Genomic DNA, 24,995 nt, shown 5'->3' with positions numbered 1-24,995 from the left:
AGTGGGAGTGTGTGAGAGAGAGAGAGAAAGAGAGGGAGTGGGAGTGTGTGAGAGAGAGAGAGAGAGACTGGGAATGAGATAGAGAGAGAGAGAGAGAGACTGGGAGTGAGAGAGAGAGAGAGAGAGAGAGACTGGGAGTGTGAGAGAGAGAGATTGGGAGTGTGAGAGACCGTTACAGCATCAGGGAGCTTCAGCATAGCAGTGAATGCACTAAAAGAAAAAGCCCGAAGAGCCCTATATGCCATAAAATGAAAATTCTACAACATCCAAATCCCAATCAAAATCTGGCTCAAAATATTTGACAGCATAATCCTGCCCATTGCGCTGTACGGTAGTGAAGTATGGGGCCTGCTCAATCACCATAGCTACACTAAATGGGAAAAACACACAATAGAAGCCCTACATGCAGAATTTTGCCGAAGCATTCTTCGCACACAAAGGAAAACACCAACAAATGCATGCAGAGCCGAACAAGGCAGATACCCACTGATAATAAACATCCACAAACGAGCACTAAACTTCCTAAATCACCTCAAATCTAGCTCCCCAGACACCCTTCATTTTAAAGCCTTCCAGACCCAAGAGCTAAACCCAGAAAAGAGTCCCCTGAGTCAGCTGCTACTGAAACTAAGTACTCCTACTCAGCCGGACCCTGACCTGTCCCAGACCAACACTGCCGTCCAAACACCAATCCGAGTGAACAAAATCATTAAACAATGCAAAGAAACCTACCTGGAACATTGGAACAATGTAACCAAAAGCCAAAGCAGATTAGAATGTTACCGGGCCCTAAAAAGAGAATATAAACTGGCAGACTATCTCTCGACCATCAGAGGCACAAAACAGAGACAGACCCTCACCAGGTACAGACTAAGCGACCACCAACTGGCAATTGAAAAAGGAAGATACAAGAAATCCTGGCAGCCTAGAGAGAATAGAATATGTGATCAATGTCTGGCCGGCGAGCTTGAGACAGAGATGCATTTCCTCCTAAAATGCGAAAAATTCAACACAACAAGAAACATATTATTTGACAAGCTCAGCCAAACAACCCCAGATTTCAAAGAATTGGATGACCTGTCAAAATTAAGATTAGTCCTGGGAGAAGGAGACAGACCATACCTTGGTGCCAAATATGTAACAACATGTCACAACCTGAGGACTGTTTAAAATTAATACTGAATGTACCCAACGATGTTCAACGACTTTAAATTAATATTGTTTAAACTAATATTGTATGTACCCAATGAAGGTCAAAATTGTTTGACACCTACAGCATGTTGGAAAACTGTACTTTTTGTTATGTAAGCTTTGGCAATATGGTTCCCTGTAAACTTTCATGCCAATAAAGCATTTAAATTGAATTGAAAAATTGAATTGAGAGAGATTGGGAGTGTGAGAGAGAGAGAGACTGGGAGGGAGAGAGAGAGAGACTGGGAGTGAGAGAGAGAGAGACTGGGAGTGTGCGAGAGAGAAAGTTTGGGAGTGTGAGAGAGAGAGAGATTGGGAGTGTGAGAGAGAGAGATTGGGAGTTTGAGAGAGAGAGAGATTGGGAGTGAGAGAGAGAGAGATTGGGAGTGTGAGAGAGAGAGAGACTGGGAGTGAGAGAGAGAGAGATTGGGAGTGTGAGAGAGAGACTGGGAGTGAGAGAGAGATAGAGACTGGGAGTGAGAGAGAGATAGAGAGAGAGTGAGAGAGACTGGGAGTGTGAGAGAGAGAGAGACTGGGAGTGTGAGATAGAGTGGGAGTGAGGGAGAGAGAGAGAGAGGGAAGTAGAGAGAGAGAGAGAGAGGGAAGGAGAGAGAGAGAGAGAGAGAAGGAGAGAGAGAGAGGGAAGGAGAGAGAGAGAGAGAGGGAAGGAGCGAGAGAGAGATATCTGGAACAAAGGACTCATAACGCCCATATACAAAAGTGGGGATAAAGTTGACCCAAATAACTATCGAGGCATCTGTGTAAACATTAACCTGGGGAAGGTTTTCTGCAGTATCATAAACAAAAGACTTATAAACTTCCTTGAGGAGCACAATGTCTTGATTAAAAGCCAAATTGGATTCCTGCCAAACTATAGAACATCAGATAATATCTTCACTCTACAGACCCTAATTGACAAACACGTTCATCAAAACAAAAGCAAAATCTACGCATGCTTTATAGATTTCCAGAAGGCTTTCAATTCCATCTGGCACGACGGTCTATTCCTGAAACTTATCGAAAGCGGCGTAGGGGGAAAAACATATGATGTAATTAAATCAATGTATACAAACAACAAATGTGCAGTTAAAATTGGAGACAAACAAACAAAATACTTCCCACAGGGGCGGGGGGTGACGCAGGGCTCACCAATCTCACCGACACTCTTTAATATTTACATAAATGAATTGGCAAAACTACTTGAACAATCTACAGCACCCGGCCTCACCCTATATGAATCCAAGGTTAAATTCCTCCTCTATGCAGACGACCTGGTTCTGCTGTCACCAACTAAGGAGGGTCTACAGCAGAACCTGGATCTGCTGGAGTCATTCTGTCAGACCTGGGCCCTGACAATAAACCCCCAAAAAACCAAGGTCCTCGTGTTCCAGCAAAGATCCAGACATCAGGGACCCAAAATAAATCTCACACTAGGAACAACTAAAATTGAACAAAGCACTAACTACACATACTTGGGCACAAAAATCAGCTCTACGGGAAATTTCAAACTGGCTGTGAATGAACTGAAAGAGAAAGCTAGAAGGGCTTTCTATGCCATTAAAAGATCAATCCAAATAGAAATCCCAATTAGCATTTGGCTCAAAATTTTCAAATCAGTAATTGAACCAATTGCACTCTATGGCAGTGAGGTGTGGGGACCGCTAACACAACAAGAGTTTGCAAAATGGGACAAACACCCAATTGAGATCCTACATGCAGAATTCTGTAAAAGTATCCTCCGGACTCGAAGGAAAACCGTAAACAATGCATGCAGGGCAGAACTTGGCCAATATCCACTAATAATTACTATCCAAAAAAGAGCCACCAAATTTTGGAAACACCTAAAAATGAGCAACCCCCACTGCTATCATTACGAAGCCTTGAAATGCCAAGAGAGGACCATAAAGAAGAACACCCTCAGTCAACTAGTCCTGGGACTCAGTGAAGCAACCATTAACACTACTAACAATAACCAGCCCCAGGACAGTGACATCGTAGCACAGAGAATTCGACCCAACACAATTGTCACTAAGCAAAAGGAAAATTACCTGTCATATTGGGCAGAAACAACAAAAACCCAAAGCAAACTCAATTGCTACTTGGCCCTAAACAGACAATACAACATGGCTGATTACCTGACCATGGTAAAGGATAGCAAACTGAGAAAAACCTTGACAAAGTACAGGCTTAGTGAACATAGCCTGACGATCGAAAAAGGCAGAGACAGGCAGACCCAGCTGCCAAGAGAGGACAGGATATGCTCTCACTGCAGTCAGGGATTGGTGGAGACAAAGATGCACTTCCTCATAGCTTATGGAAAATATCAGGGCATCAGGGAGAATTTCTACCAAAAATTCTCACAAATATGCCCTGAATTCAGAAATTTGAATGACGACCAAAAACTCCCATACCTACTAGGGGAAGAGATAAACTGTGTAACACTAGCGGCACACTATGATACAGCTTGCCATAGACAGAGGGACAACCAGTAAACCTAAGAAAAAAGTATATATAAATTATGCGAATGTATATTTATACACTCAGGGATATATCTGTTTATACACTGTACGAATAGATCTGCGTTTATGTGTTCAACCATAAATGTATTTTGATGCTTTGGCAGCATAAGATGTACCTTTTCATGCCAATAAAGCAATTTGAATTGAAATTGAATTGAATTGAATTGAGAGAGAGAGAGAGGGAAGGAGAGAGAGAGAGAGGGAGGGAAGGAGAGAGAGAGAGAGGGAGGGAAGGAGAGAGAGAGAGAGGGAGGGAAGGAGAGAGAGAGAGAGGGAAGGAGAGAGAGAGGGAAGGAGAGAGAGAGAGAGAGAAGGAGAGAGAGAGAGAGGGAAGGAGAGAGAGAGAGAGGGAAGGAGAGAGATAAAGAGAGGGAAGGAGAGAGAGATGGAAGGAGAGATAGAGGGAAGGAGAGAGAGAGGGAAGGAGAGAGAGAGGGGGAAGGAGAGAGAGAGAGAGAGAGAAGGAAGGAGAGAGAGAGGGAAAGAGAGAGAGAGGGAAGGAGAGAGAGAGAGGGAAGGAGAGAGAGAGAGAGGGGAAAGGAGAGAGAGCGAGAGAGGGAAGGAGAGCGAGAGAGAGAGAGAGAGGGAAGGAGAGAGAGAGAGAGGGGGAAGGAGAGAGACAGAGAGGGAAGGAGTTGGAGAGGGAGGGAAGGAGAGAGAGAGAGAGAGGGAAGGAGAGAGAGAGAGAGAGAGGGAAGGAGAGAGAGAGAGAGAGGGAAGAAGAGAGAGGGAAGGAGAGAGAGAGAGAGAGAGGGAAGGAGAGAGAGAGAGGGAAGGAGAGAGAGAGAGGGAAGGAAAGAGAGAGAGAAGGAGAGAGAGAGGGAGGGAGAGAGAGAGGGACGGAGCGAGAGCGGGAAGGAGAGAGAGAGAGAGAGGGAAGGAGAGAGAGAGAGAGAGGGAAGGAGAGAGAGAGAGAGAGGGAAGGAGAGAGAGAGAGAGATGGAAGTAGAGAGAGAGAGAGACAGAGAAGGAGAGAGAGAGAGAGAGTGAAGGAGAGAGAGAGAGGGAAGGAGAGAGAGAGAGGGAAGGAGAGAGAGAGAGAGAGGGAATGAGAGAGGGAAGGAGAGAGAGAGAGAGAGGGAAGGAGAGAGAGAGAGAGAGGGAAAGAGAGGGGAAGGAGAGAGAGAGGGAAGGAGAGAGAGGGAAGGAGAGAGAGAGAGGGAAGGAGAGAGAGAGAGAAGGAGAGAGAGAGGGAGTGAGAGAGAGAGGGACGGAGAGAGAGCGGGAAGGAGAGAGAGAGAGAGAGGGAAGGAGAGAGAGAGAGAGAGGGAAGGAGAGAGAGAGAGAGAGAGGGAAGGAGAGAGAGAGAGAGATGGAAGTAGAGAGAGAGAGAGACAGAGAAGGAGAGAGAGAGAGAGAGTGAAGGAGAGAGAGAGAGGGAAGGAGAGAGCGAGAGGGAAGGAGAGAGCGAGAGAGAGGGAAGGAGAGAGAGAGAGAGAGGGAAGGAGAGAGAGAGAGAGAGGGAAAGAGAGGGGAAGGAGAGAGAGAGGGAAGGAGAGAGAGGGAAGGAGAGAGAGAGAGGGAAGGAGAGAGAGAGAGAGTGAAAGAGAGGGGGAAGGAGAGAGAGAGGGAAGGAGAGAGAGGGAAGGAGAGAGGGAAGGAGAGAGAGAGAGGGAGGGAAGGAGAGAGAGAGCGAGAGGGAAGGAGAGAGAGAGAGGGAAGGAGAGAGGGAAAGAGAGAGAGAGAGAGGGAAGGAGAGAGAAAGAGAGGGGAAGGAGAGAGAGAGAGGGAGGGAAGTAGAGAGAGAGAGAGAGGGAAGGAGAGAGAGGGAGGGAAGGAGAGAGGGAAGTAGAGAGAGAGAGAGAGGGAAGGAGAGAGAAAGAGAGAGGGAAGGAGAGATGGAAGGAGAGAGAGAGGGAAGGAGAGAGAGAGAGAGAGGGAAGGAGAGAGAGATGGGGTGAGAGAGAGAGAGATTGGGGGAGAGAAAGACGGGGGGGAGAAGAGCGAGAGAGAGATTGGGGGGAAGAGAGAGAGACTGGGAGTGTGATAGAGAGAGAGAGAGAGAGACTGGAAGTGTGTGAGAGAGAGGGAGAGACTGGGAGTGAGAGAGAGAGAGGGAGAGACTGGGAGTGAGAGAGAGAGAGAGACTGGGAGTGAGAGAGAGAGAGAGACTGGGAGTGAGAGAGAGAGAGAGAGGACCACCAATGTCCCCCACCCCCCTTTACAAAACCAACAACAGAACCGTGCTTTTATACCTGACCCAAGACCCCCCTCTAGACCACAGACTGTAGACCAAGAACTGAGAAAGATCATGACGATGCTGAACAGCCTGATATAAAGCCGGAGAAATTATTAATATTGTTATTTATCATTATCATTATTGTTATCTTATCAGTATTATTACTATTATTAGATAGATATATGTGCATGCCTCATGAAATTTATACTAAATCATCATTTAGCATTATAGAAAATAGTGTTTCCACACTCATCCCACAAAATAGGTCCATTTTATTTCGTTTTATTGAACTATATAAATGCGTTCTTTCCACATAAGCTGCTGGAATATCCAGGGCCTCCGCTCCTCAACTTTTGGGACGAAGAGTACAGACCCTGAATTCCTAAAAGCTATAAAAGACATTGATATAATTGTGTTAACAGAAACATGGTGCCAAAAGGACGTGCCGACCCACTGTCCTCCAATGTACCATGAAATCATTGTGCCCTCAGTAAAGAACACTAAAACACGCAAGGGCAGAACCTCCGGGGGAATATTGGTGTGGTATAAGGGAGAACTGGACAAACACATCTCACCGGTAAAACAGGGAAAATCACACGTATGGCTAAAACTAGATAAAAATATAGGATTAGCAAAAAAAGATGTTTACTTATGTGCGATCTACATACCTCCAATAGAATCGCCATATTTCGAAGAGGAGTTATTTGATACTCTCCACATGGAAATCAGCCATTTCCAGGCCCAAGGAAAGGTGACAATATGTGGGGACCTAAATGCAAGGACCGGTTGTGAACCTGACTTCATAGACCCACAGGGAAACAACCATGTGTTTGGCCAGACACCTTTAGATGTCACACCAGCCATCGCAAATCGGAACAACCTTGATCGTGAAATAAATAAAAGCGGTAGGGAGGTAGTGCAACTCTGCCGAGCCTTAGGCCTGTACATAGTTAACGGTAGGTTCAGAGGGGACTCCCTACGGAGACTCACATACTCCTCAACCCTTGGGTCTAGTGTGGTGGACTATACAATCACTGACCTGGACCCCTGCGATATCAACTCATTCACTGTCAGGCAGCAATCCCCCCTCTCAGACCATAACCAAATAAATATGTACCTTAAACTTTCTGCCCAAACTACAGACACAAAAAAGGAACCCAGTAAGCTCCATAAAATAAACCAGACATACAGATGGGCCCCAGACAGTGGAGAAAAATTCATCACAGCACTAAAGTCACCTGATCTCACAAGTAAAATATCAAAATTTAAAGAAAACCCATACGAGATCACCAGAGATGGTGTAAACATGGCCATAGAGGATATAAATATGATCTTCCATGAGGCAGCTGTAAAAGCCGACCTTGTGAAACAGAAGAGGAAGCGTCACAAAAGACAAAATAAAAATAAGAAATGGTTTGACCACGAATGCAAAAATGCCAGAAAAGACCTGAGAAAAATATCAAACCAAAAGCATCGCCAACCAAACAATCCGGACCTACGTACTAGATACAATGAAACCCTCAAAAGATATAAACACACCATTAGGAACAAAACACAAAACTATACCCACAAAATACTCGAAGAAATTGAAAACTCCACCAATCCAAAACAATTCTGGGAAATGTGGAATAACCTGAGTACAACACAATTGCAAGCATTACCAATCCAAGATGGAGACATCTGGAGAACACATTTTGAAAACCTCTACAAAGACATCCCAATAAACGAAACAAACCCAAGTCAACATCAGGTCACAGAAAAACTCCACACATTAGAAGCAACAATTAAAGACAACCAAAACCCTCTAGACTCCCCAATCACATGGAAAGAACTGGCCACAAAAACAAAATCTCTCCACCTAAAGAAAGCCTGTGGCCCAGACAACATCAAAAATGAAATGCTCAAGTTCAGCAATATGGAGATGCAGGGTGCGATACTCAAACTATTCAACATCATATTACGCTCAGGCTGTTTTCCCGATATCTGGTGCCAAGGACTAATCTCCCCCATATATAAAAGTGGAAACAAATCAGACCCAAATAACTACCGCGGCATCTGTGTCAACAGTTGTCTAGGGAAGTTATTCTGCAGTATTCTAAATAGTAGATTACTTGATTTTCTTAACAAACATAATATCCTCAGAAAAAACCAAATAGGCTTTCTTCCAAAACACCGCACAGCCGACCATATCTATACCCTTCACACCCTCATTGGAAAACATATACACCAAACAAAAAATGGGAAAATATTCGCCTGTTTCATCGACTTCAAGAAAGCCTTTGACTCTATATGGCACGAAGGGCTCTATTATAAACTTCTTCAGTGTGGAATAGGGGGCAAAGTCTATGACCTTATTAAATCAATGTATCTGAAAAACAAATGCGGGGTCAAAATTGGAGACAAACGCACCGATTTCTTCACCTAGAGAAGAGGCGTCTGGCAGGGCTGCAATTTGAGCCCGACCCTGTTCAACATATACATAAATGAATTAGCAGACATGCTGGAGCAAAGCGAGTCACCAGGTCTCCGTCTCCTGGATGGAGAAGTGAAATCCCTGTTCTATGCGGACGACCTGGTTCTGCTGTCTCCCACAGAACAGGGGTTACAGCAACAACTAGACCTACTCGACAAATACTGCCAAAATTGGGCTCTAACAGTAAATCTAAAGAAAACCAACATCATGATTTTTCAAAAAAGGCCCAGATGTCAGGAAAACAAATACCTGTTTACCCTCAGTGATACCACTATAGGACACACTATGAGCTACACCTACCTTGGTCTAACTATTACAGCATCAGGGAGCTTCAGCATAGCAGTGAATGCACTAAAAGAAAAAGCCCGAAGAGCCCTATATGCAATAAAAAGAAAATTCTACAACATCCAAATCCCAATCAAAATCTGGCTCAAAATATTTGACAGCATAATCCTGCCCATTGCACTGTACGGTAGTGAAGTATGGGGCCCGCTAAATCACCAAAGCTACACTAAATGGGAAAAACACACAATAGAAGCCCTACATGCAGAATTCTGCCGAAGCATCCTTCGCACCCAAAGAAAAACGCCAACAAATGCATGCAGAGCCGAACTAGGCAGATACCCACTGATAATAAACATCCAAAAACGAGCACTAAACTTCCTAAATCACCTCAAATCTAGCTCCCCAGACACCCTTCATTTCAAAGCCTTTCAGACCCAAGAGCTAAACCCAGAAAAGAGTCCCCTGAGTCAGCTGCTACTGAAACTAAGTACTCAGCCGGACCCTGACCAGCCCCAGACCAACACAGCCGTCCAAACACCAATCCGAGTGAACCAAATCATTAAAAAATGCAAAGAAACCTACCTGGAACATTGGAACAAAATAACCGAAAGCCAAAGCAGATTAGAATGTTACCGGGCCCTAAAAAGAGAATATAAACTGGCAGACTACCTCACGACCATCAGAGACACAAAACAGAGACAGACCCTCACCAGGTACAGACTAAGCGACCACCAACTGGAAATTGAAAAAGGCAGATACAAGAAATCCTGGCAGCCTAGAGAGAATAGAATATGCGATCAATGTCTGGCTGGCGAGGTTGAAACAGAAATGCATTTCCTCCTAAAATGCGAAAAATTCAACACATCAAGAAACATATTATTCAACAAGCTAAGCCAAACAACCCCAGATTTCAAGGAATTGGATGATCTGTCAAAATTGAGATTAGTCCTAGGAGAAGGAGACAGACCATACCTTGGGGCCAAATATGTAACAACATGTCACAACCTGAGGACTGTTTAAAATTAAGACTGTTTAAAATTAATATTGAACGTACCAAATGAAGTACAAAGACTGTTTAAAATTAATATTGTTTAAAAGTAATATTGTATGTACCCAACAAATGTCAAATCGATTGACACCTACAGAATGTTAGAAAACTGTACCTTTTTGCAATGTAAGCTTTGGCAATATGGTTCTCTGTAAACTTTCATGCCAATAAAGCATTTGAATTGAATTGAATTGAATTGATAGAGATAGAGAGAGAGAGAGAGACTGGGAGTGAGAGAGAGAGAGAGAGAGAGAGACACTGGGAGTGTGAGAGAGAGAGTGAGAGAGAGAGAGATTGGGAGTGTGAGAGAGAGAGAGAGATTGGGAGTGTGAGAGAGAGAGAGAGAGAGAGTGGGAGTGTGTGTGAGAGAGAGAGAGAGAGAGCGAGTGGGAGTGTGTGAGAGAGAGAGAGACCGGGAGTGAGAGAGAGAGAGAGAGAGACTGGGAGTGAGAGAGAGAGAGAGAGAGAGACTGGGAGTGTGAGAGAGAGAGTGAGAGAGAGAGAGATTGGGAGTGTGAGAGAGAGAGAAATTGGGAGTGTGAGAGAGAGAGAGGCTGGGAGTGAGAGAGAGAGAGACTGGGAGTGTGCAAGAGAGAAATATTGGGAGTGTGAGAGAGAGAGAGATTGGGAGTGAGAGAGAGAGAGATTGGGAGTGTGAGAGAGAGAGAGACTGGGAGTGAGAGAGAGAGAGATTGGGAGTGTGAGAGAGAGACTGGGAGTGAGAGAGACATAGAGAGAGAGAGAGAGACTGGGAGTGAGAGAGAGATAGAGAGAGAGTGAGAGAGACTGGGAGTGTGAGAGAGAGAGAGACTGGGAGTGTGAGATAGAGTGGGAGTGAGAGAGAGAGAGAGAGAGAGAGGGAAGTAGAGAGAGAGAGAGAGAGGGAAGGAGAGAGAGAGAGAGAGGGAAGGAGAGAGAGAGAGGGAAGGAGAGAGAGAGAGAGAGGGAAGGAGAGAGAGGGAGATATCTGGTACAAAGGACTCATAACGCCCATATACAAAAGTGGGGATAAAGTTGACCCAAATAACTATCGAGGCATCTGTGTAAACACTAACCTGGGGAAGGTATTCTGTAGTATCATAAACAAAAGACTTATAAACTTCCTTGAGGAGCACAATGTCTTGAGTAAAAGCCAAATTGGATTCCTGCCAAACTATAGAACATCAGATCATATCTTCACCCTACAGGCCCTAATTGACAAACATGTTCATCAAAACAAAAGCAAAATCTACGCATGCTTTATAGATTTCCAGAAGGCTTTCAATTCCATCTGGCACGACGGTCTATTCCTGAAACGTATCGAAAGCGGGGCAGGGGGAAAAACATATAATGTAATTAAATCAATGTATATAAACAACAAATGCGCAGTTAAAATTGTAGCCAAACATACAAAATACTTCCCACAGGGGTGGGGGGTGACGCAGGGCTCATCAATCTCACTGACACTCTTTAATATTTACATAAATGAATTGGCAAAACTACTTGAACAATCTACAGCACCCGGCCTCACCCTATATGAATCCAAGGTTAAATTCCTCCTCTATGCAGACGACCTGGTTCTGCTGTCACCAACTAAGGAGGGTCTACAGCAGAACCTGGATCTGCTGGAGTCGTTCTGTCAGACCTGGGCCCTGACAATAAACCCCCAAAAAACCAAGGTCCTCGTGTTCCAGCAAAGATCCAGACATCAGGGACACAAAATAAATCTCACATTGAACAACTAAAATCGAACAAACCACGAACTACACATACTTGGGCATAAAAATCAGCTCTACGGGAAATTTCAAACTGGCTGTGAATGAACTGAAAGAGAAAGCTAGAAGGGCTTTCTATGCCATTAAAAGATCAATCCAAATAGAAATCCCAATTAGCATTTGGCTCAAAATTTTCAAATCAGTAATTGAACCAATTGCACTCTATGGCAGTGAGGTGTGGGGACCGCTAACACAACAAGAATTTGCAAAATGGGACAAACACCCAATTGAGATCCTACATACAGAATTCTGTAAAAGTATCCTCCGGACTCAAAGGAAAACCATAAACAATGCATGCAGGACAGAACTAGGCCAATATCCACTAATAATTACTATCCAAAAAAGAGCCACTAAATTTTGGAAACACCTAAAAATGAGCAACCCTCACTGCTATCATTACGAAGCCTTGAAATGCCAAGAGAGGACCATAAAGAAGAACACCCTCAGTCAACTAGTCCTGGGACTCAGTGAAGCAACCATTAACACTACTAACAATAACCAGCCCCAGGACAGTGACATCGTAGCACAGAGAATTCGACCCAACACAATTGTCACTAAGCAAAAGGAAAATTACCTGTCATATTGGGCAGAAACAACAAAAACCCAAAGCAAACTCAATTGCTACTTGGCCCTAAACAGGCAATACAACATGGCTGATTACCTGACCATGGTAATGGATAGCAAACTGAGAAAAACCTTGACAATGTACAGACTTAGTGAACGTAGCCTGGCGATCGAAAATGGTAGACACAGGCAGACCCGGCTACCAAGAGAGTACAGGAGATGCTCTCACTGCAGTCAGGGAATGGTGGAGACAGAGATGCATTTCCTCACAGCTTGTAGAAAATATCAGGGCATAAGGGAGAATTTCTACCCAAAATTTACAAAAATATGCCCGGAATTCAGAAATTTGAATGACGACCAAAAACTCCCATACATACTAGGGGAAGAGAGAAATTGCGTAACACTAGCGGCACACTATGTTACAGCTTGCCATAAACAGAGGGACAACCACTAAAGATAAGATAAGAGTATATATAAATTACATGAAAGTATATTTATACACTCAGGGATATATCTGTTTATACACTGTATGGATAGATCTGTATTTTTGTGAACAAACATGAATGTTTTCCGATGCTTTGGCAACATGAGATGTAACTTGTCATGCCAATAAATCGATTTGAATTAAAAAAAAAAAAATTGAGAGAGAGAGATTGGGAGTGTGAGAGAGAGAGAGAGATTGGGAGTGTGATAGAGAGAGAGAGATTGGGAGTGTGAGAGAAAGAGATTGGGAGTGTGAGAGAGAGAGATTGGGAGTGTGAGAGAGAGAGATTGGGAGTGTGAGAGAGAGAGATTGGGAGTGTGAGAGAGAGAGACTGGGCTGCCGCGGCCGCTCACCTGATGGCTTTGGGTCGGGCTCTGGGGCGGGGCTGTTGACGCCGCGGGGAGGTTTTGTGCGCGGCAGCTCCAGGCACGGCCCGCCGCGGCCGGTGACCTGGTAGATTTGTGTCGGACTCTGGGGCGGGTCTGTTGATGCCGCGGGGAAGTTTTATGCGCGGCAGCTTTCGGCACGGCCCGCAACTCAAGGCCCAGGCTTCCCGGGCTGCTAGGCCGTGCCCGGCGCTGGCACAGCCGCTCGAAATGGCCGTCAAAGTAGGTGAGACTCTGGGAGAAGGGCAGGGGATCACTTCATTTCCTACAGTTGCTAAATACAATTTAAAACTCAAATAAATTGTTATTTTCCTTAGTTCCCTAACACACAGAAAGTGTGGGAAAACAATCGTGAAGAATCAAGATGGTGGCCACTCACCTCGGTTCAGAATGATAAGGCCCACCCACACACGCACCGATTGGTCAACCGTTAGGTCACTGAACTGTAGGATTGGTCAATCGTCAAGTCACTCAACACTCAACTGTAGGATGGCCCGCCCGCACGTGCAATGAACCCGCCCCGGTGATGCAGCGATTGGTCAACCATCGGTCAACTGTCAGGCCGCTCGACCGCACGATTGGTCAACCTTCATGTCACTCAATGCTAATGAGCAAATGAGTGAAACTTTTCCCATTTAATGAGTGGAATTTTGAACGTTTTTGGGATACTGTGGGCACGATTTTTCTCTGACGGAAAAGGAAATACGCCTATGACCGGGCCGTAATCGTATGTTTTCTTTTGATGTGACGCGCGTGTAAGTACGCTCTATAACTTTCGAACGTATAGAGAACCGACAGACAGACAGAAGAGGTCTTTTATATATATACTAGCTGGGGGTGCCCGGTGGTGCCGAGGTTTTTTTGAGGGCATGTTGTTGTTGGAAGAGAGAGAGGGAGCGACTGGGGGGAAGAGAGCGAGGGAAGGAGAGAGAGAGGGAAGGAGAGAGAGGGAAGGAGAGAGAGGGAAGGAGAGAGAGGGAAGGAGAGAGAGAGAGATAGAGAGAGAGAGAGAGACTGGGAGTGAGAGAGAGAGAGAGAGACTGGGAGTGAGAGAGAGAGAGACTGGGAGTGTGAGAGAGAGAGAGAGAGACTGGGAGTGTGAGAGAGAGAGACTGGGAGTGTGTGAGAGATAGAGACTGGGAGTGTGTGAGAGAGAGAGACTGGGAGTGTGTGAGAGAGAGAGACTGGGAGTGTGAGAGAGAGAGAGACTGGGAGTGTGAGATAGAGTGGGTTTGTGAGGGAGAGAGAGAGAGAGTGGAAGTGTGTGAGAGAGCGAGACAGAGAAAGTGGGAGTGTGTGAGAGAGAGAGAGAGAGAGAGAGAGTGGGAGTGTGTGAGAGACAGAGAGAGAGAGAGAGAGAGAGAGTGGGAGTGTGTGTGTGAGAGAGAGAGAGAGAGTGGGAGTGTGTGAGAGAGAGAGAGCGTGGGAGTGTGTGAGAGAGAGAGAGAGAGAGAGTGGAAGTGTGTGAGAGAGAGACTGGGAGTGTGAGAGAGAGAGACTGGGAGTGTGAGAGAGAGAGACTGGGAGTGTGAGAGAGAGAGACTGGGAGTGAGAGAGCGAGAGAAACTGGGAGTGAGAGAGAGTGAGCGAGATTGGGAGTGTGTGAGAGAGAGAGAGAGAGGGGCTGTGAGAGAGAGAGAGAGAGTGGGAGTGTGAGAGAGAGAGAGAGACTGGGAGTGTGAGAGAGAGAGAGAGAGACTGGGAGTGAGAGAGAGAGAGAGAGACTGGGAGTGTGTGTGAGAGAGAGATTGGGAATGTGTGAGAGAGAGAGAGATTGGGAATGTGAGAGAGAGAGAGATTGGGAGTGTGAGCGAGAGAGATTGGGAGTGAGAGAGAGAGAGACTGGGAGTGTGAGAGAGAGAGTTTGGGAGTGTGAGAGAGAGAGATTGGGAGTGTGAGAGAGAGAGATTGGGAGTGTGAGAGAGGGAGATTGGGAGTGTGAGAGAGAGAGAGAGATTGGGAGTGTGAGAGAGAGAGAGATTGGGAGTGTGAGAGAGAGATTGGGAGTGTGAGAGAGAGAGAGATTTGGAGTGTGACAGAGAGAGAGATTGGGAGTGAGAGAGAGAGAGTGGGAGTGTGTGAGAGACAGAGAGAGAGAGAGAGAGAGAGAGAGTGGGAGTGTGTGTGTGAGAGAGAGAGAGAGTGGGAGTGTGTGAGAGAGAGAGAGAGCGTGGGAGTGAGAGAGAGAGAGAGATTGGGAGTGAGAGAGAAAAAGATTGGGAGTGAGAGAGAGAGAGAGATTGGGAGTGTGTGAGAGAGAGAGATTGGGATTGTGAGAGAGAGAGATTGGGAGTGTGAGAAAGAGAGAGACTGGGTGTGAGAGAGAGACTGGGAGTGTGAGAGCGAGTGGGAGTGTGAGAGAGAGTGGGAGTGTGAGAGAGAGAGAGAGAGTGGGAGTGTGTGTGAGAGAGAGAGAGAGAGAGAGTGGGAGTGTGTGAGAGAGAGAGAGAGTGGGAGAGTGTGTGAGACAGAGAGAGAGACTGGGAGTGTGAGAGAGACAGAGACTGGGAGTGTGAGAGAGCGAGAGACTGGGAGTGTGAGAGAGAGAGAGACTGGGAGTGAGAGAGAGAGAGGGACTGGGAGTGGGAGAGAGAGAGAGAGACTGGGAGTGAGAGACAGAGAGAGAGAGACTGGGAGTGAGAGAGAGAGAGACTGGGAGTGTGTGAGAGAGAGAGAGAGTGGGAGTGTGTGTGAGAGAGAGAGAGACTGGGAGTGAGAGAGAGAGAGACAGAGAGACTGGGAGCATGAGAGAGAGAGAGAGAGATAGACTGGGAGTGTGTGTGAGAGAGAGATTGGGAGTGTGTGTGAGAGAGAGAGATTGGGAGTGTGAGAGGGAGAGCGATTGGGAGTGTGAGAGAGAGAGAGATTGGGAGTGTGAGAGAGAGAGAGATTGGGAGTGAGAGAGAAAGAGACTGGGAGTGTGGGAGATAGAGACTGGGAGTGTGAGAGAAAGAGACTGGGAGCGTGAGAGAGAGAGAGAGACTGGGAGTGTGAGAGAGATTGGGAGTGTGAGAGAGAGAAACTAGGAGTGTGAGAGAGAGAGACTGGGAGTGTGAGTGAGAGAAACTGGGAGTGTGAGAGAGAGAGAGAGACTGGGAGTGTGAGAGAGAGAGAGATTGGGAGTGACAGGGAGAGAGAGAGAGACTGGGAGTGTGTGAGAGAGAGAGACTGGGAGTGCGAGAGAGAGAGAGACTGGGAGTGTGTGAGAGAGAGAGATTGGGAGTGTGAGAGAGAGATTGGGAGTGAGAGAGAGAGAGATTGGGAGTGTGAGAGAGAGAGAGAGAGAGATTGGGAGTGTGAGAGAGGGAGATTGGGAGTGTGAGAGTGAGAGAGATTGGGAGTGTGAGAGAGAGGGAGATTGGGAGTGTGAGAGAGAGCGAGATTGGGAATGAGATAGAGAGAGAGATTGGGAGTGTGAGAGAGGGAGATTGGGAGTCTGAGAGAGAGAGAGATTGGGAGTGTGAGAGAGAGAGCGATTGGGAGTGTGAGAGAGAGAGATTGGGAGTGTGAGAGAGAGAGAGACTGGGAGTGTGAGAGAGAGAGATTGGGATTGTGAGAGAGAGAGAGATTGGGAGTGTGAGAGAGAGAGAGACTGGGAGTGTGAGAGAGAGAGATTGGGATTGTGAGAGAGAGAGAGATTGGGAGTGTGAGAGAGAGAGATTGGGATTGTGAGAGAGAGAGAGATTGGGAGTGTGAGAGAGAGAGAGACTGGGAGTGTGAGAGAGAGAGGGACTGGGAGTGTGAGAGAGAGTGATTGGGAGTGTGAGAGAGAGAGATTGGGAGTGTGAGAGAGAGAGAGACTGGGAGTGTGAGAGAGAGAGATTGGGATTGTGAGAGAGAGAGAGATTGGGAGTGTGAGAGAGAGAGAGACTGGGAGTGTGAGAGAGAGAGGGACTGGGAGTGTGAGAGAGAGAGAGACTGGGAGTGTGAGAGAGAGAGAGATTGGGAGTGTGAGAGAGAGAGATTAAGCGTGTGTGAGAGAGAGAGATTGGGAGTGAGAGAGAGCGAGATTGCGAGTGTGAGAGAGAGAGATTGGGAGTGTGAGAGAGAGATTGAGAGTGTGAGAGAGAGAGATTGGGAGTGTGAGAGAGAGAGAGAGATTGGGAGTGTGAGAGAGAGAGAGCGATTGGGAGTGTGAGAGAGAGAGATTGGGAGTGAGAGAGAGAGAGAGATTGGGAGTGTGAGAGAGAGAGAGATTGGGAGTGTGAGAGAGAGAGAGATTGGGAGTGAGAGAGAGAGATTGGGAGTGTGAGAGAGAAAGAGATTGGGAGTGTGAGAGAGAGAGAGATTGGGAGTGAGAGAGAGAGAGAGAGAGACTGGGAGTGTGAGAGAGAGAGATTGGGAGTGAGAGAGAGAGAGAGATTGGGAGCGTGAGAGAGAGGGAGATTGGGAGTGTGAGATGGAGAGATTGGGAGTGTGAGAGAGAGCGATTGGGAGCGAGAGAGAGAGAGATTGTGAGTGTGTGAGAGACAGAGAGATTGGGAGTGTGAGAGAGAGAGAGATTGGGAGTGTGAGAGAGAGAGATTGGGAGTGTGAGTGAGAGAGAGCGATCGGGATTGTGAGAGAGAGAGAGATTGGGAGTGTGAAAGAGAGAGATTGGGAGTGAGAGAGAGAGAGAGAGAGATTGGGAGTGTGAGAGAGAGAGATTGGGAGTGTGAGAGAAAGGTTGGGAGTGTGAGAGAGAGAGAGATTGGGAGTGAGAGAGAGAGAGAGAGAGAGATTGCGAGTTTGAGAGAGAGAGATTGGTAGTGTGAGAGAGAGAGCGATTGGGAGTGTGAGAGAGAGAGAGACTGGGAGTGAGAGAGAGAGAGATTGGGAGTGTGAGAGAGAGAGAGATTGGGAGTGTAAGAGAGAGAAAGATTGGGAGTGTGAGAGAGAGAGAGACTGGAAGTGAGAGAGAGAGAGATTGGGAGTGTGAGAGAGAGAGATTGAGAGTGTGAGAGAGAGAGATTGGGAGTGTGAGAGATTGTTCAACCATAAATGTATTATGATGCTTTGGCAACATAAGATGTACCTTATCATGCCAATAAAGTGATTTGAATTTGAGAGAGAGAGGGGGAGATCCTACATGCAGAATTGTGTAAAAGTAAACTCCGGACTCAAAGGAAAACCGTAAACAATGCATGCAGGGCAGAACTAGGCGAATATCCATTAATAATCACTATCCAAAAAAGAGCCACCAAATTTTGGAAACACCTAGAAATGAGCAACCCCCAATGCTATCACTACGAAACCCTGAAATGCCAAGAGAGGGCCATAAAGAAGAATACCCTCAGTCAACTAGTCCTGGGACTCAGTGAAGTTACTAATAACACTACTAACAATAACCAGCCCCAGGACAGTGACAGCGTAACACAAAGAATTTGACCCAACAAATCGTCGCTGAGCAAAAGGAAAAATATCTGTCATATTGGGCAGAAACAACAAAAACCCAAAGCAAACTCAATTGTTACTTGGCCCTAAACAGACAGTACAACATGGCTGATTACCTGACCATGGTAAAGGATAGCAAACTGAGAAAAACTTTGACAATGTACAGACTTAGTGAACATAACCTGGCGATCGAAAAAGGTAGACGCAGACAGACCCGGCTACCAAGAGAGGACAGGATATGCTCTCACTGCAGTCAGGGAGTGGTGGAGACAGAGATGCACTTCCTCACAGCTTGTAGAAAATATCAGGACATAAGGGAGAATTTCTACCCAAAATTCACAAAAATATGCCCGGAATTCAGAAATTTGAATGACGACCAAAAACTCCCATACCTACTAGGGGAAGAGAGAAATTGCATAACACTAGCGGCACACTATGTTACAGCTTGCCATAAACAGAGGGACAACCAGTAAATATAAGAAAAGAGTATATATAAATTATATGAAAGTATATATTTATACACTCAGGGATATATCTGTTTATACACTGTATGGATAGATCTGTATTTTTGTGAACAAACATGAATGTTTTCCGATGCTTTGGCAACATAAGATGTAACTTGACATGCCAATAAAGCGATTTGAATTGAATTGAATTGAGTGGGCGAGTCTGGGGCACGGAGAGAGAGCGAGTCCGAGGCCCAGAGAGCGAGTGAGAGAGTCGGAAGAGGAAAACACCGGGTCCGGGGGAAAAAAAGTTTTACCTAATTCTACCTAAGTTTAATTTTATTTAAGTTTAGTTCGAAAAAAAAAAAACCTGAAAAAAGAACAACAAACCCGCGAGAAAAAGGAATAGAAACCCGAGAGAAATGGTAAACAACCCGAACCAGGAGCCTGTGAGAGAGAGAGAGAGAGAAACTCTTAAGAGCAGCTATATCAAAGATGAACCCCTGAATAACTCTCAATTTTGGACCTAAAATTGGGATAAGGTGGAACACGACACAAAAAAGAGAAAAAAGTTATCTATCTACGACAAAAACAAATGACTACAATGACACAGAGCAGGGAAATGAAATATCCTGAGCAATGCACAAGTAATAAGGCCAAGGATAAACACAAGGACATAACACTAAAAAATAACCCAGAGGTCCTCTACGTTGACTATACCACACACAAAGGGAATAAGATGAAGAACAATCTCATATTCTACACCGACTCCGTTCCCTCATGGAAGGAGACTTTACAAAAATACTACGCACACGTCTCCAGTGAAGGTATTGGCCAGGGAGGCAGACTGAAAATATGTAAAGATGGAAATCTAGATAAAGATGACCCCCTGCTAACCATAAGCTACTACAACAAAAAAGGAAAGATCATGATACAGGGGAATGTAGAAAATCTGGACTCCTTTGAAAAGGAATTCCCCCAGTTGAAAACTAAGGCAGACACAAAGAGGACCAATGGACAGGAGGCAAAAGAGAGTCGAACAGAGGATGATGAGAGCCAAGCGGAGGAAGAAGAAGAGAGACCAGCAGAGGCAAACACCTCCCTGACCATCTCCACCCCCCCCACACCTCTCAATGCAAACAAACTGCTGAAGGAGAATCTGTCCAAACTAGAACTCGATTTCAACGAATACAGAGAAACACAGGCAAAGAATTTGAAGGAGGAACTCAAACAGCTGAAAACGGAAAACGAGTCCACCATCCACGAGTTGAGAAAGATCGTAGAGGAGCAAAGAAATGAGATCAAAGAACTCCGTACTCAGCTAAACAAAACGATGGAGGCCGTAGAAAGGCAGAAAATTGAACTCAGCAGGCAACACAAACCTCTTAAGGTCCAAAAACCTGATGACACAAAAACAACACACACAGGGACACATAACCCGTCGGATGCCCCCCCACATGAGGATGTCACACCCTCACCTTGCGACAACACACCGAAGGCCCCAAACCCTGCTCCTGCCACACAGCCTATCCCAGAAACCCAGCCAACAACCAGCCCTCAGTCGAGTCCTGCCCAGACTACTGCTACCCAGTCTGAAAAGCCAGCCCCTCAGGCGGTCCTGCTGACCGACTCCAACGGAAAGTTTTTGGACCCCCAGAGGATGTTCCCAGGTCATCAAGTCCTGAAAAAATGGTGCAGCAACGCAGGCCATGCAATGAAGGTCCTGAACAAAGAATCCCTTGGAAGCCCCAAATGGCTTGTGATCCACACAGGCACAAACGACCTACGCACCCTACGGGAAGAAACTGCTAGGGCGGTGAGCAGGATGGCGGAAAAGGCCAGCAGGGAATTCCCCGAGGCACGGATCGTGATCTCCACACTACTGCCCAGAAAGGACACCCCAGCCTATGTAATCCACAATACCAACAGGGAGATCGACACGAGATGTACTGCCCTCCCCAACGTCTACCTGGCCCATCACCCAAACATCAACACAAGGGACCTCTATGACGAAATACATCTACTCAAACAGCGGATATGGATCTTCGCAAAAAACCTCATAATCACTGCCAAAAGACGCAGCCCTCCCACCCCCTCTACCATTGGGAGCCCTAACCCAAACAGGACCACCACTGTCCCCCACCCCCCTATGCAAAACCAACAACAGAACCGTGCTTTTGTACCTGACCCCAGACCCCCCTCTAGACCACAGACTGTAGACCAAGAACTGAGAAAGATCATGACGATGATGAGCACCCTGATAGAAAGCCGGAGAGGAATGCACTAAATTATTAATATTGTTATTTTATCATTATCATTATTGTTATTTTATCATTACTATTACTATTATTAGATAGCAGTATGTGCATGCCTCATGAAATTTATACTAAATCATCATTTAGCATTATAGAAACTAGTGTTTTCACACTCATCCCACAAAATAGGTTCATTTTATTTCGTTTTTTGAACTATATAAATGCGTTCTTTCCACATAAGCTGCTGGAATATCCAGGGTCTCCGCTCCTCAACTTTTGGGATGAAGAGTACAGACCCTGAATTCCTAAAAGCTATAAAAGACATTGATATAATTGTGTTAACAGAAACATGGTGCCAAAAGGACGTGCCCACCCACTGTCCTCCAATGTACCATGAAATCACTGTGCCCTCAATAAAGAACACGAAGACACGCAAGGGCAGAACCTCCGGGGGAATCTTGGTGTGGTATAAAGGAGAACTGGACAAACACATCTCACCGATAAAACAGGGAAAATCACACGTATGGCTAAAATTAGATAAAAATATAGGAATAGCAAAAAAAGATGTCTACTTATGTGCGATCTACATACCTCCAATAGAATCGCCATATTTTGAAGAGGAGTTATTTGATACTCTCCACATGGAAATCAGCCATTTCCAGGCCCAAGGAAAGGTGCTACTATGTGGGGACCTAAATGCAAGGACCGGATGTGAACCTGACTTCATAGACCCACAGGGCAACAACCATGTGTTTGGCCAGACCCCTTTATATGTCACACCAGCCAGCGCAAATCGGAACAACCTTGATTGTGAAATAAATAAAAGCGGTAGGGAGGTAGTGCAACTCTGCCGAGCCTTAGGCCTGTACATAGTTAACGGTAGGTTCAGAGGGGACTCCTTAGGGAGACTCACATATTCCTCAACTCTTGGGTCTAGTGTGATGGATTATACAATCACTGACCTGGACCCCTGCGATATCAACGCATTCACTGTCAGGCAGCAATCCCCCCTCTCAGACCATAACCAATTAAATGTGTACCTTAAACTTTCTGCCCAAACTACAGACACAAAAAAGGAACCCAGTAAGCTCCATAAAATAAACCAGACATACAGATGGGCCCCAGACAGTGGAGATAAATTCATCACAGCACTAAATTCACCTGATCTCACAAGTAAAATATCAAAATTTAAAGAAAATCTATATGAGATCACCAGAGATGGTGTAAACATGGCCATAGATGATATAAATATGATCTTCCATGAGGCAGCTGTAAAAGCCGACCTTGTGAAACAGAAGAGGAAACGTTACAAAAGACAAAATAAAAATGAGAAATGGTTTGACCACGAATGCAAAAATGCCAGAAAAGACCTGAGAAAAATATCAAACCAAAAGCATCGCCAACCAAACAATCCAGACCCACATATTAGATACAATGAGACCCTCAAAAGATATAAACACACCATTAGGAACAAAACACAAAATTATACCCACAAAATACTCAAAGAAATTGAAAACTCCATTAATCCAAATCAATTCTGGGATATGTGGAATAACCTGAGTACAACACAATTGCAAGCATTACCAATCCAAGATGGCGACATCTGGAGAACACATTTTGAAAACCTCTACAAAGACATCCCAATAAACGAAACAAACCCAAGTCAACATCATGTCACAGAAAAACTCCACACATTAGAAGCAACAATTAAAGACAACCAAAACCCTCTAGACTCCCCAATCACATGGAAAGAACTGGCCACAAAAACAAAATCCCTCCACCTAAAGAAAGCCTGTGGTCCAGACAACATCAAAAATGAAATGCTCAAGTTCAGCAATATGGAGATGCAGGGTGCTGTACTCAAGTTATTCAACATCATATTACGTTCAGGCTGTTTTTCCTATATCTGGTGCCAAGGACCCATCTCTCCCATATATAAAAGTGGAAACAAATCAGACCCAAATAACTACCGCGGCATCTGTGTCAACAGTTGTCTAGGGAAGTTATTTTGCAGTATTCTAAATAGTAGATTACTGGATTTTCTTAACAAACATAATATCCTTAGAAAAAATCAAATAGGCTTTCTTCCAAAACACCGCACCACCGACCATATCTATACCCTTCACACTCTCATTGAAAAACATATACACCAAACAAAAAATGGGAAAATATTCGCTTGTTTCATTGACTTCAAGAAAGCCTTTGACTCTATCTGGCACGAAGGGCTCTATTATAAACTTCTTCAGTGTGGAATAGGGGGCAAAGTCTATGACCTTATTAAATCGATGTTTCTGAAAAATAAATGCGGTGTCAAAATTGGAGACAAATGCACCGGTTTCTTCACCCAGAGAAGAGGCGTCCGGCAGGGCTGCAATTTGAGCCCGACCCTGTTCAACATATACATAAATGAATTAGCAGACATGCTGGAGCAAAGCGAGTCACCGGGTCTCTGTCTCCTGGATGGAGAAGTGAAATCCCTGTTCTATGCGGACGACCTGGTTCTGTTATCTCCCACAGAACAGGGATTACAGCAACAACTAGACCTACTCGACAAATACTGCCAAAATTGGGCCCTAACAGTAAATCTAAAGAAAACCAACATCATGATTTTTCAAAAAAGGCCCAGGTGTCAGGAAAACAAATACCAGTTTACTCTCAGTGATACCATCATAGGACACACTATGAGCTACACTTACCTTGGTCTAACGATTACAGCATCAGGGAGCTTCAGCATAGCAGTGAATGCACTAAAAGAAAAAGCCCGAAGAGCCCTATATGCAATAAAAAGAAAATTCTACAACGTCCAAATCCCAATCAAAATCTGGCTCAAAATATTTGACAGCATAATCCTGCCCATTGCGCTGTATGGTAGTGAAGTATGGGGCCCGCTCAATCACCATAGCTACACTAAATGGGAAAAACACACAATAGAAGCCCTACATGCAGAATTTTGCCGAAGCATTCTTCGCACCCAAAGGAAAACACCAACAAATGCATGCAGAGCCAAACTAGGCAGATACCCACTGATAATAAACATCCACAAACGAGCACTAAACTTCCTAAATCACCTCAAATCTAGCTCCCCAGACACCCTTCATTTTAAAGCCTTCCAGACCCAAGAGCTAAACCCAGAAAAGAGTCCCCTGAGTCAGCTGCTACTGAAACTAAGTACTCCTACTCAGCCGGACCCTGACCAGTCCCAGACCAACACTGCCATCCAAACACCAATCCGAGTGAACCAAATCATTAAACAATGCAAAGAAACCTACCTGGAACATTGGAACAAAATAACCAAAAGCCAAAGCAGATTAGAATGTTACCGGGCCCTAAAAAGAGAATATAAACTGGCAGACTATCTCTCGACCATCAGAGACACAAAACAGAGACAGACCCTCACCAGGTACAGACTAAGCGACCACCAACTGGCAATTGAAAAAGGAAGATACAAGAAATCCTGGCAGCCTAGAGAGAATAGAATATGTGATCAATGTCTGGCCGGCGAGCTTGAGACAGAGATGCATTTCCTCCTAAAATGCAAAAAATTCAACACAACAAGAAACATATTATTTGACAAGCTCAGCCAAACAACCCCAGATTTCAAAGAATTGGATGACCTGTCAAAATTAAGATTAGTCCTGGGAGAAGGAGACAGACCATACCTTGGTGCCAAATATGTAACAATAAAAATGAGAAATGGTTTGACCACGAATGCAAAAATGCCAGAAAAGACCTGAGAAAAATATCAAACCAAAAGCATCGCCAACCAAACAATCCAGACCCACATATTAGATACAATGAGACCCTCAAAAGATATAAACACACCATTAGGAACAAAACACAAAATTATACCCACAAAATACTCAAAGAAATTGAAAACTCCATTAATCCAAATCAATTCTGGGATATGTGGAATAACCTGAGTACAACACAATTGCAAGCATTACCAATCCAAGATGGTGACATCTGGAGAACACATTTTGAAAACCTCTACAAAGACATCCCAATAAACGAAACAAACCCAAGTCAACATCATGTCAC

Source organism: Somniosus microcephalus, chromosome 5, assembly GCF_052327205.1.
Source record: "Somniosus microcephalus isolate GS21.2 chromosome 5, FLI_Smic_1.0, whole genome shotgun sequence".
NCBI lineage: Eukaryota > Metazoa > Chordata > Chondrichthyes > Squaliformes > Somniosidae > Somniosus > Somniosus microcephalus.
The sequence above is the reverse complement of the archived record's forward strand: the minus strand, read 5'-3'. Positions refer to the sequence as shown.